Genomic DNA, 6,497 nt, shown 5'->3' on the forward strand with positions numbered 1-6,497 from the left:
GAAGTTCGACTACTAAATTTTTATTAAAATGTCTTAATAATTTCATATTTTTGTAATTTTATTTTGAAAATTAAAAAACAAAATATTTTATTAAAATTTCTGTCAATAAATAAATTATATTCAATTGTAAACGATCAAAAAGAAATTATGAATAGCAAACGGCTAAGCAGCGTTGTAATCCGCAAACTTTCATTCATTCATAATTTCGCATTCGGAAATGCCTGTAAATGCGCGCTGTGCCACGCTGCCTTGCATGCACACACATATGTACATACATATGCATATATTTACTAATTTTTTATTAGCCTTTGTTCAGCTGCCGCCATTCTTTTTCTTCGCTACTTCTTTATGCTACTTCCAAATTCGTTAATTTTCGCAAAACGCTTTTTTTTCTAAATCTGTGGTGTATCTGTGCGATACTTTGCTCGCGCCTCAAGCGCCTGCTTACATATTTATATATATTTAAAAAAATAGGTATGTACAAACACACATGGCTATACATATTTACATACATATATGTATATATACCTAAGTTTGCATTGTGTACGTTTATGTGTTTGTGTGCGCTGCGCGTGTTGCTTGCTTGCCGCTGTCGCTGCGACCGCTGGCGCGCTGTCGATCGGCGGTCGGCACCGTTCTTCACTCGCCGCTGCCAACTCATCCGCCGCCTAAGCAGCAAAACTTTGCGTACAATTTTTGTTGTTTTTATTTTTTTTATTTTCAAGCAACAACACTATGTATTTATGTATGAGTACGTACATATGCTGGCAGATTTTTTTACGCTGCCGTGTTCCGTTTTCGCCAATATTGTTTCTAATTTTTCGACTTTACTGCTATGCGCTAATTGTTGCCTTTTGTGGTGTATGGATGGACGGGTGTATGTTTTGTTTCAATTTAATTTTCAGAATTTTGGAGAAATTACCTAATTACAAATTTCTTAAAAAATGTATTAAAAGATTAAAAAAAATGCCAAAAATTTAATTTTTTTTTTGTAAAAATTTAAAATAATTTTTTTTAAATTAAAAAAATTAAATTTATTTTAAATTAATTGTAATTATAATTTTTTTATAATTTTTTTAAATAACATTTTTTTATATTTAAAAAAACTATTTAAAAAAATAAAATAAATTGATATTAAAAAAATGTTTAATTTATTTATTGCAAATATGTCACTGGAATTTCATTTTTAAACACTTTCCATTTTTTTAATTTTATGTTTAAACGCCACAATCAAAAATTAATAATTCTGGCTTCTAATAAAAAAATATTTTTCAAATCCAAATGTAATGAAAACAAACAAAGTCCTTACGAGCGAGCGTATCAGCTTTACATTTTCCGACAATTGCCACAGCAGCGAAGTCATACAATCCTTGACTAGCTTTAAGCATACAATACATTTAAGCTCAATGCCTATATAGCAGCTTTGTAGAGTACAAATCATATTGTATGGTACAACAGACTTCAGTGTGTAGAAAGCTTTTTTCTAAGGCTGCAACAAACAAATTTTTTCCACTTCAGAGATACATTTTTATAAATAATAGAGTGGTCCAATATCGGCGGTTCTAACAAATAAGTAGCTTCATGTGCGGAGAAAAGGATAATATTCGACCGAGAGTATACACAAGATCGTATAGAGTAGATTCGGGGCCGTTCGTAGCAACGTACGAATACGGATTGACGTATAGAACAAGTTGCGACATTTTACGTCGAGATCTTACAATGAAGCGTACAAAATACAGATTGTACAAGAACTGAAGTCGCACAACCTTCCCAAGCGGCATCGCTTCGCTCTATGGGTTCTTGAAAAATACCAAGAAGATCTGACGTTTTCGAGTCAAATTTTGTTCAGCGGTGAGACCTATATCTGGCTCAATGGGCATGTAAACAAGCAAAATTGCTCTATTTGGTACGGAGAACAACCTGAAGAGATTCAAGAGCTGAAATTTCATCCATCAAAACAACGGTTTGGTGTGATTTCGTGGAACGGTGAAAAAAAGTAGTGAACTACGAAATGGATCACACTTTATATACCTTAAAGAGTCTCCGACGCTTCTTTTTGGGTTTCACAAACTTCATGACAAACGTAATATACCCTGTTCAGGGTATAAAAATACAAAAAATTTTTTAATTATAAAAAAAAGTACGAAAGATATTTTTTAACCCTAACCCTTGCTAAATGTGTTTAAAAAGAATTATGCAATAAAATAGGTACACATGTGCATATGCGCTTTCGACTTTACTTCCTACGCTTTATCATATTTTCAACATTCTTCGAATTCCACTGCAATCTACTTGAACATACACACAGGCACACACACGAATTGAGCGCATAAAACTCCATACGCTTTTCACTTTTGTGATATCTTTTCGCGCTCGTAATGTAATTTTCCATTTCTTTAATTTTCATCGTATTCTATTTTCCTTTTATCGCCTTCATATCGCCCCTCATCTTACTGTTTGCCTTTAATGACATATAGGAAATTGTTGGAGCCCTTCTAATCTTCGGGCGGCAACTCTCTCGGGCGGCAACACTCTTACGAAATTTACAAAAACTTTTCCTTCTCTTTTTTCTTATCTGTTCTTTGGTATTTTTTTATTTTTATTTTTGTGTTTTTGTTTTTTTTGTTGTTAATTTTTACTTGTAAGCGCTTATCTTGAGAGTCATGTAATTTTCGTCCCCTTATGCCATTCATATTCTCGCAGTTCATTGAATAATTTGACTATCTCATCTGTCAGTTTATGCATTCGTGTGTGTGTTTGTTTACAAGTACATTCCATTACAATGACGTAAGGTTGAACTTTGGGCAGTACATTCATTCATCTTTTAATATTTTGTGCTAAAATAATTTTTTTGGAGTGATCAAGTTGATCGTGCTGATCATATTTGGTCTAGTTTGGGATCACTTAGCGAACTGGTCTACTACATAAAATGAGTGACAATTCCTTGATATTTTAATCCATTACGAAGTAGGCGAAGCTGATAAATTCAAGGTTCCAAATATTCCAGTATATGGGATAGACGAACTTGACTTTCTTTTCTACTAAACTAAGCTCTCGTTAGAGAGCCCACTTAGCTATTTTACGACATAAGTAGCTTAAAAATTCTACTTCATCAAATGCTTTAAATCGGCCACCAATAAGTGTCATAAGAAAACCGTTTGATCAGCGTCTTTTATAGACCAAAAGCTTATATGCGGTTTCACAAAAAATACCAAATACACCATGCTGATCCTTACGCAATGTTTTAAGCTAGTGCAGCGTTGATATTTTATTGCTCTGTGATCTGATTTCATCGTTAATAGAACGAAAATGAAATCTTATGGCCAATATTAGTTACTGACCAATAACTGCAGCTTTCTCACCACAGTGACCTACTCTTTTTGAATCATGAAAACACTCAAAAATCCTAGAAGAAAGAAAAGCAAAGTTACTTAAACATCAAAACTCCGAATCTTAAGCATTTTCAAAGCCAAAAGTTCCAAAAGGAAATGAAGAAAGTTCTACTTAGTAATCTTCACTACACGAAGAGGCTGAGCTTATGAATTTTAAAGCTCTTCAAAAGGAGTATGAAATTTCAATATCACTAGACATTTATTAGTACTAGCTCCAAGATCAAGCAAGCGGGATCAGATCGATATAAACGAAAATGAATTGGTCTATTTCCGTTCAAGTAGAAATACTCCAGCCCTTTGTTCTTTAATCATGCCTTTTCAGACTTCAGCTAGCGTGGAAAAAGCTTAGATTTTTCAGAAAGTCCACGGAGTTCCTAGATGGTACTCAGTTGAGTCTTACTCGGCAGCAAAATTGGCCTAATATCTTAAGCTCGGTCGCCTGCGGTTTGACTTTGAGACATTCTTTTTTAACCAACCAACAAAAAATTAAAGAGGTAGTAGAAAGACCGTTTAAAATTTTAAAATGAACCGCAGTTTTATGAGAACTGGAGGAATTTCGTATATACATAGATAGAGGGAACTGCGGATCAATTGAAGATCGAGAATTGTGATTCATACTTCTCACCACTTCGTCTTTAAAATATATGAAGCAACTAATAAAAATGTAAACAACCGTACCAAATATGAACTCGACTACGGAACAACGCATATGAAGAGTTCACATCAAACTTTCTGAGTGAAAAGTGGAAAGGCTAACATCGAACTAACACTCAGAAAATTGAAGAAATAATCTGTACATCCTTAATCTACGGGAGTTCACAGGCTGGTTGAAATAAAATATTTTAACCCTTCTGAGGATACAAAAAGAAGCTATCCTTTCGAAAAAAACAAGAAAATACAATAAAACCATATGCTAAGGCGTTTCCGTTAAAATGCTAATCACATTTTAGACAGCTTATTAAAAAGAAGACAATAGTGTCAATGCTGATCACAGCTTCCAGTGATCTATAAGAAACCTCTACACAAAAATGCGGTCGAACTAGTTGCATGTCCTTCAAAAGCATACTGGACGCGGAAAATCACATGACCTTCAAAAATTTCACTGGACATTGTCATTCACATGGTCCTCAGGAAAGCCGTTAGTGAGCAAGCCTGTCCGCCTAAACAGCTTTTAATTATAGAACGAGCTTGTCCAAGCTTCTCTAAAATAAAATTCCGAAAATTGCGGACAATAGGATGCCCCACACGATTTTATATCATCCCAAACAAAACAAAAGCCGAAAAGCTGTCAAACAAAGACTTCAGCTATGAATCAAACAATGAAAAAGGGGTGCAGGCTATTTTTCTAGCTGCCGCTCCATTTCACAGCCACGTCAACGAAGGCCATCGGTCACTCTGTGCTGCACATGGTTCATAGGGGAGAACTAGTTTCGACCACAATTGTAATCTTATGTTAACGTGATACAGTCTAAGATGTTTGCCGAACAAGTAAGACAGCATAACGGTATTAGCATAGTTGCTTTTTGACAAAGGATAATTGATACCATTGTGTCTACGCCGAGTCGGCGATGCGGACTGTCCACTAAGAGACAAAGTAGAGTGACCGCGCTGGTAGCAGAAGGCTGGGAAGCATAAAATATCCACTATATCTTAGCTTTTGTTAGATTTTGACAAGATCGCTGGACATTTGAGACTTGCAATTAAAATTGCATGCTTAGAAAACTGGTCTAGATTAGGTTGCTTGCGGATGTTACTGATTCAAGGAAGCTGTACAATCAGCTGCCGGACAATTATAGCAGATCCTCACATACAGCTGCCCGTGCAGCTGCCAATTTGTGAGATTTATTTGACAGTTTTAGATAAGGTCGCTTTTCTAGTTTCTACTGAAGCTGTTTTCTGCCCAAAAGGAAGCGGATTCGATTGTAATTAACTTAGAATTTTCCATTTTAATGCAAAGTCACGAAGGCAGCTGTGGAAACACGAAAGACAAGGTATGGTAAATATAAGTATCCAAAGAGTTCTGGTCATGCAAAGGTTATGAGAATTTTGTATATTCGTATTGTTATGAGCATTATGGAGAACTTTCAAAGCAGTAAGGTTGGCTGACCGAAGTAGTCTGAAAATTTCACACCACGAGAACACAGACAAAGAAAAATCGTCTGAGAATCACAGAGATCCACAATCAATAACAGATGTATAACTGATCTGTGTTGAGTTGTCCCAACTAATATGGAATGATTGTTGGTGAGACCTAAAAAAACCATATCGCAGGCTGGCGATACTACAGCTTGATCACTGATGGCAGTGCCGCCTTTTTTAAAAGAAGGGAAATTCAATTTTTAAGGATCAATAATGAGGAAAAGATAAGGTATGCAGAGAGTAATAGATAGAAAAAAATATATGAATATAACCTACAAACTTAAATTATTGGAATATCACTCCGAATAGTGGGATATATTAAAAAAAAAATTTTATTAAAATAAATTTATATGAACTTACCTCAACAAATCTGACACAGACCACCTCCCAAACATTTGGCTCTGAAAAATTTGTCTTCTAACAGTAATTATCGGCACTCTCGGAGAATGTGAACTTGCTAGTCGAAATGATGATTTTTCTTTAAGTACATTGAAGAATTGAAGACTAGTTGTTATGCGGAATTTTTGCTCCAAAATAACGGTGTGCTCGTTATGCTGCAAATATTTAGTAATGAAGTCGTAATAGAGACAATTTAACGGTAGAATTACCAACACTTACCTAACTTAACTGGACGACAAAAAGCTCAATGACGGCGTAGGTGCTCAAACGATTTCTAGTAATGAGCTTAAAGCTCCTTTGTGCAATCGCTGTCCAGTGCAACAACAAGCGGGTAGATTACGGTATACTGTATAAGGCGTGAATCTATAATTAAAAAAATCATATTTATAATTATTAAGCAGTCGTCGTTTGAAAAAGAAACATTAAGAAATTGGATTTTGTAAAATAATTAAGTATTAAAAAAGTCTCAAATTTTTTTTTTTTAATATTAATTAACTTTTTTTTGATAATTATTTTTGACATTGAAAACAAGTTTTTTGATTTAACTTCTTCTTTAGCTTTTTTATT

At 34.5% G+C, this 6,497-nt stretch overlaps 1 long non-coding RNA gene across 5 annotated transcripts in view; it reads right to left on the bottom strand.

Moving 5' to 3' along the window:
- The window catches only part of LOC108973939, a 115,653-nt gene that overhangs the window by 6,576 nt on the left and 102,580 nt on the right, over positions 1 to 6,497 (bottom strand). For all 5 annotated transcript variants that reach the window (XR_001993764.1, XR_001993760.1, XR_001993762.1 and 2 more), the window contains 2 exons: positions 6,150 to 6,293; positions 5,892 to 6,085 (listed from right to left, as the gene is read on the bottom strand). This is a non-coding gene — a long non-coding RNA (uncharacterized LOC108973939). The remainder of the gene's footprint in view (positions 1 to 5,891; positions 6,086 to 6,149; positions 6,294 to 6,497) is intronic.

The sequence above is a fragment of the Bactrocera latifrons genome, unplaced genomic scaffold (assembly GCF_001853355.1).
Source record: "Bactrocera latifrons isolate USDA-ARS-PBARC rearing strain unplaced genomic scaffold, ASM185335v1 scaffold_51, whole genome shotgun sequence".
In the NCBI taxonomy this organism is placed as follows: domain Eukaryota; kingdom Metazoa; phylum Arthropoda; class Insecta; order Diptera; family Tephritidae; genus Bactrocera; species Bactrocera latifrons.